Below are 13177 nucleotides of genomic sequence, written 5' to 3'. Positions count from 1 at the left end.
AACTTTGTCATCCAAAAACTAGAGGAGGGAACTAGAGGAAAAACTATCCTGGCCCTAATTCTTACTGGTAGAGAAGAAATGATAGATGCAGTTGAAGTTGCCAGAATGTTTGGCAAGAGTGACCATGACATATTAAAATTCAATATTACTTAAGAAATGGACTTCCAGTGGCATTTCCATTATGGATGGATCGAAGTCCGTGATCATTCGCTGCTTCGATCTGTGCTCTCCTGTTGGAGGGCTCCAAATGGAGCCAGAACCACCTTAAAGGGGTGGGAAAGTAGAGGAGACCGCCTATCAGATTGAGGGGAGTCGCATCTCCCCTCCCTGGCTAGGTATAACTCCCTCTGAAGACAGGGCTGTAGCGATGGTCAACATGGCAACCCTGAAAACAGAAGGCTATCCGGGACAAAGATTGTGCAGGAGCGGTGAAGTAGTGGACAATGTGGAGACCAGGCAAATTAGGCGCAACATATGGATACAAAGGTTCCCCCGAAATTAAACTCTAAAGAAATTTTTAAGAAAGACTTTAAAAGCAGTGACCAGAGAGAATGAAAAGAAAAATCGGATACAAATTAAAGTGGCTTTGAACTTCAAAATAGAAGGAGGAAGCCAGAAGAAAATTACTTGCTTAAATTGAATAGATAAACGACTTTGGCACTAAACAGGCATAATTAAAAGCTGAACTTGAATGTGTCAAAAGAAAAAATAATTCATAATTGGATTTAATTGGATTATTAAAACTTAAAAACCCTAAATAGAGAAAAGAAAGTGAAAAGAATGGGTGGACTTGGACACAACAGAGAGCGCCACCTAATAGTAAAGGCAAAATTTTAGTGGCTCTTTAAAAAGTGTTTGGTTCTTTTAAAATGAACTTTGATACAAAATAAGAGGACTTTGTTATAATATAACAGAAACCCTGAAAAGTGAGACTACAATATCATAAAGGAAGAAGAAGGCTGAAACGGGGGATTAATTGGTGACTTTTGAAAAAATTAAGAATTTAAGCGAAGAAATTTAAAAATAAAACCTTATGGACATTGGATTAATTGGTGATCTTAGAAACAACTTAAAATGGAATTAACAGAAATTGATTGCTAGAAGCTGGTTGAAATAAACTACTGGTTAATTTGATTTGATTTAAATACTGAAAAAAGACATAAATAAAAATTAAAAGTAGTGCATAAAAAAGATAGAACTTTGCTTGGAATAAAATTGGATTTAAGAAGGACAGAGGAAATGATATACGAAAGAGTGGAACTGTGCAGTATTGCTTCAAAAGAACTAAAAATGGTGATGTTGGAGAATAAAAAAGGACAGAGGGGAGGAGCTGATCAAAGAAGAAGCCAGCTTTAACAATCCAATGGAATAACAAATAATAAAACAAGAAAAAGATTGAAAATTAAAATCTGGAGGTTTGAGGGGATGTTTAAAGAGGGAGTGGTTTGGAAAGCCAAACAAACAGAAAGGAAACAGCAGAAAAGGGAATTACAGGGAAAAGCTTAAGATAGGAAGGGGGATAAAAACTGGAGTAAGAAATGGAGGGAAAAATAAAGGGAAAGGGAAATAAGAGAAAAGACTAGAAAAGAAAGGGATATAGAAAGCAAATAAAAATGAAAAGAAATTATACAGTTAGGAGACTTAGAGATAATGGATAGAGAAGGAATAGTGAAGGGGGTTCTGCAAGGTAATGGGTAGTGGTGTATAAAAATATAGATTTGTAAAATGGAAAGATTGACTGTTGTTTTCGTTTTTAAATTTGACTATCTGTTAAAGACTATTACTAAAATAAATTATATAAGATATGAGAAAGCCATTAATTATAGCTAATAGAATTAAGAATATAGTTAATGCTATGAGAATTATAATAAAAAGGTTAATATCAGTCTTTACAATTAATTGAATACTAAAATGCAATTGAAATAATAAATGATTTAGAATGTAACCAAGGGAAAGAATACAATGTGGAATCTGGCATAAAATGTATGTGTGATATAGAGTAATTAGGAGATTATTATCATTAACCTAGAAAGTGATAATTTGAAAAGTGATTAATTATTATGAACTAAAAGGGGAGTAAATTGAGTGATATACAATAAAAAAGGTGGTACACTCAAATTGGTATTAAAGGAGGAAAACTTTGGAATTGTTAGAATTAAGATGAAACTTATTGAATAATGAAATAAGAGTATGCGATGAAATTGCAAATGTGACAGATAAAAGTATAAAAGTTAATGAATATAGAATAAGAACTAAGAATTTTAGATATTGTATAAAGAAATTATGAGAAAATTTAAAGAAAAATGAAATAAGCTACAATATGAATTGAATATAGGAGAACAATTACAGAAAATGAGATATGTAATGTTATATATGAAATTGAATATGAAAGAATATGTAACTAAGGTTATGTTTGTATAAAAATGTAAAAACCTGGAACCACATCGTTCACCAAAAGAGATGTTTTTATATTGGAAAAATAAAAAAATTATGCAAAAAAAATACTTAAGAAATACTCCATATTCCTTAAGAAAAATTCCTTTTCAATATTTTCAATTTCTTTTTTTCAATTTTTAAATTCCTGGTTCCAATTTTAAGTCTTTTTTTAACCCTTAAATATCATTTTTAATTTAAATTTCTTTTTTTCAATTTTTAAATCTTTTTCCATTTTAAAATTCGTTCTTCACTTTTTTTATAAAATTCCTTTTTCAATTTTTCACTTTCTCTTTTCGACTAAACATTTAAAAAACAGTTTATTTATTTTAATTCTTTAGAAAAATTTAAATTCTTAATGATCTAAACAGTGGTGGGATTGGAAATACTTAACAACCGGGTTTCTGGCTATTGCACAAAAGAGAGATTACAAGTTAATAATTGCAATGCATTAGAAACCCACCGCATGTGTTAAGTCCTCATCACTGACAAAGAGTTGGGAAATGAGCTTTACATTACCCTATTATTAAATTCGTTTATTATTCACGTCACGGTGAATCAGCTCAAAGGAATGGGGCTGCATTCCAATGGCCCGAATTTTCCTGTGTGGAGGCTCTTAAAGGGCTGCTTGAATCCTGGAGGGATCAACAAGAGAAAGGGGAAGCTTCGGAGAAGGCAGGGAGAAGGCGATCTCCCAAATGGATGAGAAGAAACCTCTGAATTCCAGCAGGAAAGAAATCAGCCTGCAATGGAGGATCTAGAGCCATGAGAACCAGAGAGGTAGCAGGAAAAGAAAATAGAAGGCAACGCTTCAGAGACAGTGAAAAAAAATGTGGTCCAGAAATAGCTGGTGGCAAAAGAGTAGATTTTAAATTTGAAAAAGTAGAAAAGCGAGACAGTGAGATCCCAGAAGCGAGGCAAGAAATCTGCTCCAGGAGATGCAGTGAGAAGGAAGGGGGGCATCCGATAGTAAATGATAGCCGAGGAGAGACTGTGAAAATAGGATAGGAAAGATAGAAGAGCTCCAGATTGAGATTGATGAACAGATAATGGATTTTTATAGATGTATGGATTGAATTGGAACTTGAATCAGTGACAGACTTTAACTTTTACTAAAAATAAAAGAACGGAACTGAACTGCATTGAAAGAGCTTTTTAAAAAATTGTGAGGAGAAGCCACGTTGGGAATAGTAAAGGTACCATCATGTGGCAGGAAGAAGAAGACTAAGAGAAGACCAATGGACTAAGTTAAAATCTGATGTAATATCCTCAATAAAAAAATTATAATATTGGCATTGTTATATAGTAGAAATATATGTGTGATTATGGTATTATGTAGTAGAATATATTAGAGAAGATTGGAATATAAAAATAACATTAATTGTCTAGGAGCGAATTAATCAAATAACAGAAGTGATTAGAGGTGATTATAGAATTATAAGTATTGTTAAAGTGAAAATAGATATATTTATAATATTAATATTTAATTATTCATTATTTAGTATTTATATATTTATAGAGATTATTAATTGATAGAGGAATTGTTATATATGTGATTATATTACTAGACATTATTAGATATTAGGCCATACAAAACTAGACTGGATTAATTATTATTGGTAGAGGACAATACATTGGGAATTACTGTAAAAGAAAATAGGGAAAAACTGGGTATAAAGTAGTGTATGTTATTCTAGAAAAACATTGTACAGGTAGTAAAGATGACAAGTACCACAACAATTGCTAAAATGGGAAAGAAAACCTTGTCAAACCCTTCATCCACAACAACATCTCCATCTAACCAACGCATAATAGAGAGCATGTTGAGTGCGGAGAAAACAAACCCAGTAATGAATTTACAAAGTATGCAAGCAACTCTTTTCTTGATACAGGAGGGTATGATGAAACACAAGAATCAAAAGCAAGAAATCATGAAGAGATCAAAAATGAGATGGGTGAAATGAAAGGAGATATTAGAAGAATGGATGATAAAATAGGAAACATTCAAGAAGCAATTGCCAAGAATGAACAGAGAATACAAACGGCAGAAGCAAAAGCGGAACAGAGAAGAAAATGAAGACAATGGAACAAAAGAATGAACAGAGAATACAAACGGCAGAGGCAAAAGCGAAACAGAGAAGAAAATGAAGACAATGGAACAAAAGCTCACCTTAGCCAACAGGAACCTGGAAGAATCAACTGTCTTTCTTGAAATGGAAAAGGCTGCGTTTTTTCCTAAGATTCCAGAACATAATTGAAGAAAAGGAGGAAGATCTACCCAAAATTATGATAGAATTGTTAACAGACAAATTACAGGGAATAAAGCAAGAGTTACAAAGCGATATAGATTAAGTGTACAGGATACACACAAATTATGCAAGGAAACAAGAAAGACAATAAGAGAAGAAGTGTATCAGAAAACAAGGGACAAACCGATGACATATAAAGGAAGAGAGATTCATACATTAAGACAGATACATAGAAGGGTCAGGGAACAGAATAAATATAATGTGATGTTCAGATGGATGCTCCTGGAAGATACCTTGATTACAGGGCAAGATAAAAAATTTAGGATTTATTAAATAAGGTAACTATAGACAAAATTGACAACACAAATTAAGATGGATTTGGATCATTGGAAGAAATTACAACTCTCATTTACAGGATGAATTGCCACAATCAAAATGAACATATTGCCAAAAACTATGTTTCTGTTCCACGTGACACTGATAGTTAGGAATGAAGATTTGAACAAATAGCAAAGTTTATTTGGCTGGGGAAAAAAACACGAATCAAGTTTCTACAGGACAGTAGAAGGAGAGGGGTTTTTGCTATGCAAGATTGGGAATTATATTATACAGCAGCAGTCCATACATGGGTTAAAGATTGGGTATCATTGAAAAATAAAAGAATATTGACAATTGAAGGACATGGCTTACAATTAGGGTGGTGCACATTTTTATGGGATGGGAAAAATAAGATGCACAATTATTTCCAAAGACACCAAATAAGAAATGTATGGCTATTAATTTGGGAAAAGATTAAAAGGAATCATGACAAAATTCCGATCTGGTTATCAACCATGGAGGCATCAATATATCCAAATGTGTTAGTTCTAGATAAGATAGTAAGGTATAAGGAAAGAAGGTGGAGCCTCCTCGCTGACGGACCATAGATCACAACTTTCTGCAGCTATGGTCCGTGCTCTTTCATTGGAGAGCCCCGATCATTACAATTAGGGGCTGAAGCTGCCTTGGAGGGGTGGCGGAGTAAGGGGAAGCCGCAAGCCAGGTTGAGGGGAGCCGCATCTTTCCTCCTGGGCTTAGTCTTTTTCCACCCGAAGACGACTGCAGCGGTGGTTTAAAATGGCCACCCCAAAGAAGAGGACTCAGCTGAATTAAGCTTTGAACAGGAGGGAAGAAAGAGGTGGATAACATCTGAACCGGGATAACTGGGCAATACAACTAAACAAAAGTACCCTGGGATAAAGGTAACATGGAATTTTTAAGAAAAGTGAGCGGCGAAATTACAAAGGACAGGGGAAAAAAAGGAAAATATTTCTGACAGCTAAGCAGGGCTTCGAACCGGGAAAAGAAGAAGCCGGAACTAAAGATTTAACTAAATTGGACTAAAATATTTTGCAATAAACAGGCATAAAATAAAGCTGGACTTAAGATTCTCAAATAATAATAATAATAATAATAAAGTTTACAAATTGGAGACTGGACTGTGCTGGAATGTTGAGGTTCGAAAAACCCTAAACAAAAAAATAGGGGGAAAAGGTGAAGACTTTGTATAATGGAGAGTGTCACCTTTTGACAAAAACTTGAGCTCAAACAAAAGGGAAAGCATCCTGTTTCTGAATGAACTTGTGTGGATATAACATTAAAGAAATATTGAAACAAAGTAAGAATCTTAGAAAGTGAAAGCAGAACCAGAATAAAGAAAAAAGCAAGGAAAGAGTGACTGTGGGATTGATGTTTTGGTATAGACCCTGGGCTGGAATAATTGAGAACTTTAGAAAATTGAAAGAAGAAAGAAGGAAAGTAAAAGTGGGGTTTTTTTTGTGGACTTTAATGATAATAAAATACAAGAGTGTGTAATGATGATATCTCTTCGGGAATTAAAAATGGAACTTAAAATATGAGAGAATTACTACAGGAAAGAGGCGAATCACTTTGCTCTGTGTTAGAAAAAATGGAAACGGTGATTGAAGAACAAGAAGAAAGAGCTTCAGAGGAGGAGGAGTCGACTCAAGGAGAAGACATTTTGGATTTCCGGTTTGTCGGCTTCGCGAGCGGCAGGGATTTGCGACTCTGCGCGATCCCTGCCGCGCTAGCCGTTTTTGGTGCTCCGATCCGGATGGGTCCGGAGCTAGGCTACCCTGCAGGGGTAGCTGAAGATAGGGGGGATCCGGAGAGGGGTTTGGGGGTGTTGCAGACCCCCTCCCCGGCCGGCAGAACCCCCTTTTCCCAAGACGGTGCAGCGGCGGTCCGCAATGGCCGCCACAAAGAAGCCGGCAGCTGGGCAAGTATGCGCAGGAGGAAGAGGAGAAAGCCTTTGAGAGTGAAAGTTTTCTTGGTTGATCCAGGACTCTAAGATACATTTAATATAATTCCTGGAAATTATGGCTTTTTGGATGATTCTTTCCACAAGAGAAAATAAGCGGCAATTTTGAGGTGCTGAAAGGAAAGTTTATTCTCCCTCCCGACGGAATTAATAAGTGGATATTGAGAAACCTGTTTTTTTTCAGGTAAAACTAACTTTATGTGATAAGTCGGAAGGGAGAGGACAAAAAATATATTTATCTGGTTTGATTTTGTTGGAGGAGATGCCTTAAGGATTTGAAGACAGAAATATAATTCCAATAAGGCTTTAAAATACAGATTTGGATTTTCTTTTTTCTTTTGTCTGATACTACCCCTGGAAGAGAAAGGGAGAACTTTGTCTTGGCTTGGATTGATTGAGGATTTTGGGATTGTTCTATTTATTTATTTTTAAATATCTTGGTTGGTGTAAGAAGAAAGAGGGAAAAAAGAAAAGAAAAGAAAAGATCTATAATGGCTCTTTCTTTTGAGGAACTGAGGGAAGAATATGAGCAAACAAAAACAGACGGTAAAGATGGTATGGAAAAAGCCTTCCTTTTTTAGAAATGGCGTTGGTTAACTATCAACAAACAATACAACAGATGGAGGCAGAAGAACAAGAAGAAGAAGAAGACGAAGAAGCCATCTTTAATGAATTTCAAAATTTAACTAAGAAAGAAGGAAGGAAGAAAGCGAGGAAAATGAAGGACTTAAGATTTAAAAAAACATTCAAGAAAGAGAAAAATAAGATGCAAAATAAATATAATGATAGTAAACAAAAGAAAAAGGGAACACAACAGAGAAGGGATACCAGCAAGGCAGAGGCTAGAAGAAGGGGGTAGGAAGATTTGGTGGGGGAAGAAAGAAAGGGGAAAGGCGGAGAAAAGCCACAAAGTTTTGAAATTAGATGGGAAAAGAGGAATTTTTTTAGGGACAAAGGGTAAAGTACAATTTCTTTAAAAAGATTTTGCAAGGTACATAAGATGGTATTGTAATATTTGTATTAGAAATAGAAAATTAGAATGGCTCAAGAGTTAATAAGAAATTAAAGTGTTGAAATGTTTAATAATGATTGATTTTAAAATTTAATAAAATATTAAAGGGAATGTTTAGAATATTGAGTTTTAATTAAAGAGTTTAATATAACTATGGTATTGATGTTATTATAAAACTATTATAGTAGCATTTGTTTTTTGAAAAGGCAATGGGAATGCTATAAGATTTAATATTTAGATTTATTATTTAACTATGTATTTAATCATTTTGGATTTATTACTCTGTTTTTATTATTATTACAAAAAAAAGGAGAAGACATTTTAAATAGACAATTAACACAAAGAACACTACAAAGAAGTGGGGAAAGAAGGAAGGTTAAAAAGTTGAGATTTAAGAAGGAAATCAAAAGGGGGAATACCTGTGAAGTCGGGAAAGGCAGAATGACCCAGCAGAAAAGGGGAAAGGAAGATATTAAGAAAGAGAAGGATATAAACTGGAATGAGAAAAGATATGGGGAAAAGAGGAGGAGGAGAAGCAGTAAGAAATAAAGAAATAAAGAAATACGGAAATAGTAAAACGTTGAAAAGAAATTGTTTTTTCAGAGATAATGGTTGATGAATTAAAAAGGGGATTCTGCAGGGTGACAAGGGGTAATAAGAATATTTTTCTATTTGGTATAATAATGGGAAAATATTATAAGAAAACAGAATATCTAATGCTACATCTATAAACGGCAGCAACAATAAGTAACACACAAAATTGGAAAAAAATAGTATGCCACTAGAGGGAAATGTGATAAAAAAGATGCTAGAGTGTGCCGAGATGGGTAAGTTGATCATGGAGATAAAAGAAAGAGAGGAAACAGATTATTATTTGACGTGGAATGCATTGTATGATTGGCTAAATAATAGATATAGAGATGAATACAGAACATGACAATAGGATCATAAGGCAAAGGCTACAGTGGACAAAGATAGATTAAGGAATAAAGACAAATAAAGATACTTACGATTTATGTAAAAGTATGTATACTATCACGGAAACGTTGCAATAAATGGAAATTATGTATATAAGAAAAATTGTTTAGTAGAAGTTATTTTTAAAAAATATAAATTCATTTATTATTAAACTTAATAGCTGTCCATCTCAGAGTTTGAGTTTGAGGCAACACTCTTGCCCTAATATTCATAGCAACACTGACAATACCCATTTTTACATGACAAATGCTTCTGATAATTCTAACACAATGAATGCATTCTGAAAAAAAAGACATTTTCTATAGTACATTTTCCCCTCATTTTAAGGTAGCAAAATAGAGGTTTGTCCCTCTTCTGCGTTATCAGTGTGGACAGTTTGGCAAAATGGAAGCCACTTCCCCAAGTCCACGGCATGACCCAGGAATGAATACAAGGCCCATTGAAAATGGTGGCTGCTTCCAGGACACAGTCATGAGGCCCAAGGATGCGTTTCATTCCCTCCCTCCCTCCCCAACATGAAGATCAGAGATCTTCCAAAGGTAAGGAGGAGGAAGGTTATGAGGCCTGTTGGGGTGGCAGTCAGGCCTGAGGACTGCAGGGACCCAGCAGGAGTGGGGAAAATCCTGTGGGGACCCTGGGGAGCTGAGGGAAGGGGCAGGGATGGGAAACAGAACATAGGGGGTCTTGGAGGGTGGTGGGGGAGCCCCAGGGATGCCTGTGGCAGGCAAGCCTGGCCCTGCTCTAGGCGTCCAGGAGTTTTCCTCAGCCCTGAGGTAGCCAGTACTCTGCTTAGCAACTCGCAGATTCGATTAATGGCTGCCCCAGGGAGAGCAGGAGATTCAGGTAGTTAAGGAAAGCTGTCTCACTTAACAGTCATTGCAACATGTAACCGTAATTGCAAGGCCCATAATAGTTGTATCTTGAGGATTACTTTTATGCTGGCTGGGGAATTCAGGGGCTCAAAATCTGGGCAAAACCAACGTAGAAGACTGAAACTCCATATGTGGGAATTACATAATCAACTTACGAAAGAGCTCCACCCAAAATTCCTTTTTAAGGAATTCCACAACTTCTGGAAAAGGAAATATCCAGAAGCTTCTGCTGATAACCAGAAACTAGTAGACATTTTCCATTTTCCTTTTCTCCCCGTCTACAAGTTTAATCCTGGGAAATGTTTGAGTAAAACGAGTCAGGCCAAAATTCAAACAATCAATTTCTCACCTACACTTTCTTGTTTTAAAAAAAATCTATTTATATATTATTTATATAAATTTATTATGTATGTGTGTATATCTATATCTATAGACTAGAAAGAAAAAGAAAAAGAAAATGGTAACAGAACCCCGGTCTGACCTTGATGGATATAAATCACCGGGACCTGAGGGATTTTATCCCAGAGTTTTGAAAGAGCAGGCAGATGTTATCTCATAACCATTGTATCATATTTTTAAAAAATCTTAGAGCACTAGGGAACCACCAGAGGATTGGAAAAGAACTGATGTGGTTCCCATCTTTATAAAAGGTGGGGAAAATAGACCCAGGAAACTACAGACCAATCAGCCTAGCATCACCTAACAACCTTGGAAGATACTGGAAAAAATAATAAAAAACAGATCTGTGAATATCTAGAAACAAATAAAATCATAACTAGTAGCCAGCACAGGTTTGTTAAAAACAGATCATGCCAAACCGATCTTATTTCATTCTTTGACAAAGTGACTAATGTAGTAGACCAGCGAAATGCTTTGGATTTAGACTTCAGCAAGGCATTTGACAATGTAGACCACAACCTACTTCTTGGTAAACCAGAAAAATGTGGAATTGACAGCATCACCAACAGATGGATTTGTAACAGGCTGACAAACCATATACTCAACGCATAGTCCTTAATGGTACCACATCCACATGGAGGGAAGTAAGCAGTGGGATATCACAAGGTTCTGTCTGAGGCCCAGTACTCTTCAATATCCTCATCGACTTAGATGAGGGTATAAAAGAAGAATTCATCAAATTTGTTCTGAGATAACATCTGCCAGCTCCCTCAGAACTCTGATGTTCTGAGAATCAGGTCCTGGTGATTTATATTCACCAAACTCATCAAATTCGCAGATGACACCAAGCTGGCAGGAACATCCAACACCAAGATAGGGTCAAGATACAGAAGAATCCCAACAAAGTTGGACACTGGGCCCTATTTAACAAAATGAAACTCAACTGAGGAAAAAAAAAGGTTTTTTACTTAAGCAAGAAAACCCAAAATACACAGGTACAGAATAGGTGGAGCCTGGCAGTATCTATGAGAGGGAAAACTGAATTCCAGTGGACAATCATTTAAATGTGAGCTAGCAGAGTGTTGCAGTGGCCAAAAAAGCCAATGCAATCTTAGGCTGTATTAACAGAGGGATACAGTCAAGATCAAGTGAAGTGCTAGTACCAATTTATAATGCTTTGGTAAGGCCGCACTTGGAGTACTGCAACCAGTTTTGGTCACCAAGAATTAAAAAATGTTGAGACTCCATAAAGAGCCCATAGAAGAGCAGCAAGGATGATTAGGGGGCTGGAGGCTGAAATAAGTAAAGAGCAGTGGCAGGAACTGGGCATGGCTCGTCTAGTGAGGAGGAGAACTAGGGGAGACATGATAGCGGTGTTCCAATAATTGAGGGGTTGCCACAAAGAAGAGGGGGTCAACCTATTCTCCAAAGCAACCAAAGGCGGGACAAACGGATGGAAACTAACGAAGGGGAGAAGCAACCTAGAACTAAGAAGAAATTTCCTGACACCCAGAACAAACCAGTGGGAACCGTTTGCCTTCAGAAGTTGTGGGTGCCCCATCACTGGAGGCTTTGAAAGAGAGACTGGACAGCCATTTCTCTGAAATGATGTTGGGTCTCCTGCTCGATCAGGGGGTTGGAATAGAAGACCTCCAGGGATCCTTCCAACGACGTTCCTCTGCAACACTCCTCTAGTGATGGAGAAACAGCCTGAACTTAAAAGAGGTTTTTTAAAATCTTCTCACCAGAAGGAAAACTGCAGCCACCGGTGGGCTTAAATTTGGGGAGGGAAAGGAACCTGCAGCAACAAGCAGCAGTTGACACGCTTCAGCCCAGTTGCTTCTCTGCTTCCAGGCCCTGGAGGAAACCGAACAGCCCGACTTGGTCCCGGATTCCCCTCCCACCTGCTTCCCCTAATTCACCTGCCAGCTGCTGCTTCGATCCTGGGGAGAGCAGGAAAGCCGCTCTGCACTCTACCTTCCTCCCATGAGTCATCCGGAAGAGGAAGTTCCTCTGCTCTTCTCCTCTCTTCCCAGCCTTTCTAGTACTTGATGGTTTTAACTCTTTAAACTCAACCACAGAGCACACCTACTGTACTATCAGTTTTGTAGGCACAGATTTTGGCCTCTTGGCTTCCATCTCCGGATAGGAAACGCTTGTCCCGTCTCTACCTAAGGTGTCTGCAAGGTGTTTTCACTGATTAATTGCTATCAAAATGTTTTGACTTCTAGCAACCGACCTTTGCAATTGAGCCAAGTGAAATAGTGAAATGTGATGCCACCTAACCTTTAAAAGATTAGCTATGTGTTCAGCCCTAAAAGTTAATGTTTTTTTTAATAGAATTACAGAATCAAGCTTTCTTGGGGGTGTCTCTCATTGGAGACCAAAGCTTCTCTACACCCCAAATCTTTATGACTTATTTAATGTGGCTCCCAAGGATTTAGGACATGGCAACAGCATCAGGAGAGAAGCTCCAGGGGAGCCAGCTTCACTCTTGCTGGACAGGGCTGCCTCCAAGAGCTCGTAGCATGAAGTTTGATTCCTGAAGGAGGAAATTGTATGACAACTACTAAATGTTAAATGCCATGTGTAAATTTTATAAATTTACTTGCAGGGAAGTCTCCATTAGGTCACAGATAGAGGAAATTACACAGCAGGGCCTAGAAAATGGGGGCTGACAAAGGGGACAATGGTCAATATATGGTAGAAGAAATATTTGGAATAGAATGGAATACAATAGAATAACAGGGTTGGAAGGGACCGTTGAGGTCTTCTAGTCCACCCCCCCTTAAGTAGCAAACCCTGCAAGGAAATGGTTGTCCAATCTCTTCTTAAAAACTTTGGAGGGTTGGAGCGTACACAACTTCTGAAGGCAAGTAGTTCCACTGATTATTTGTTCTGTCAGGAAATTTCT

The 13177-nt window shown here is 37.0% G+C and overlaps 3 protein-coding genes across 3 annotated transcripts in view; 1 reads left to right on the top strand and 2 right to left on the bottom strand.

Moving 5' to 3' along the window:
- Positions 1-12261, bottom strand: part of LOC113432355 (uncharacterized) — a 97710-nt gene extending 85449 nt beyond the window's left edge. The window contains exon 1 of the mRNA XM_087953069.1: positions 12186-12261. The gene's annotated coding sequence lies outside the window, so the exon portion shown is untranslated. The remainder of the gene's footprint in view (positions 1-12185) is intronic.
- Positions 1-12268, bottom strand: part of LOC148131682 (uncharacterized) — a 29762-nt gene extending 17494 nt beyond the window's left edge. Inside the window, exon 1 of the mRNA XM_087952994.1 lies at positions 12186-12268. The gene's annotated coding sequence lies outside the window, so the exon portion shown is untranslated. The remainder of the gene's footprint in view (positions 1-12185) is intronic.
- The window catches only part of LOC113426492 (uncharacterized), an 807865-nt gene that overhangs the window by 597362 nt on the left and 197326 nt on the right, over positions 1-13177 (top strand). The gene's annotated exons all lie outside the window — the stretch shown is intronic.

This window comes from Notechis scutatus, chromosome 2 (genome assembly GCF_049901735.1).
Source record: "Notechis scutatus isolate UNSWTSFEM ecotype Mainland chromosome 2, rNotScu1.2, whole genome shotgun sequence".
NCBI lineage: Eukaryota > Metazoa > Chordata > Lepidosauria > Squamata > Elapidae > Notechis > Notechis scutatus.
This window is presented reverse-complemented; position numbering and strand designations above follow the sequence as displayed.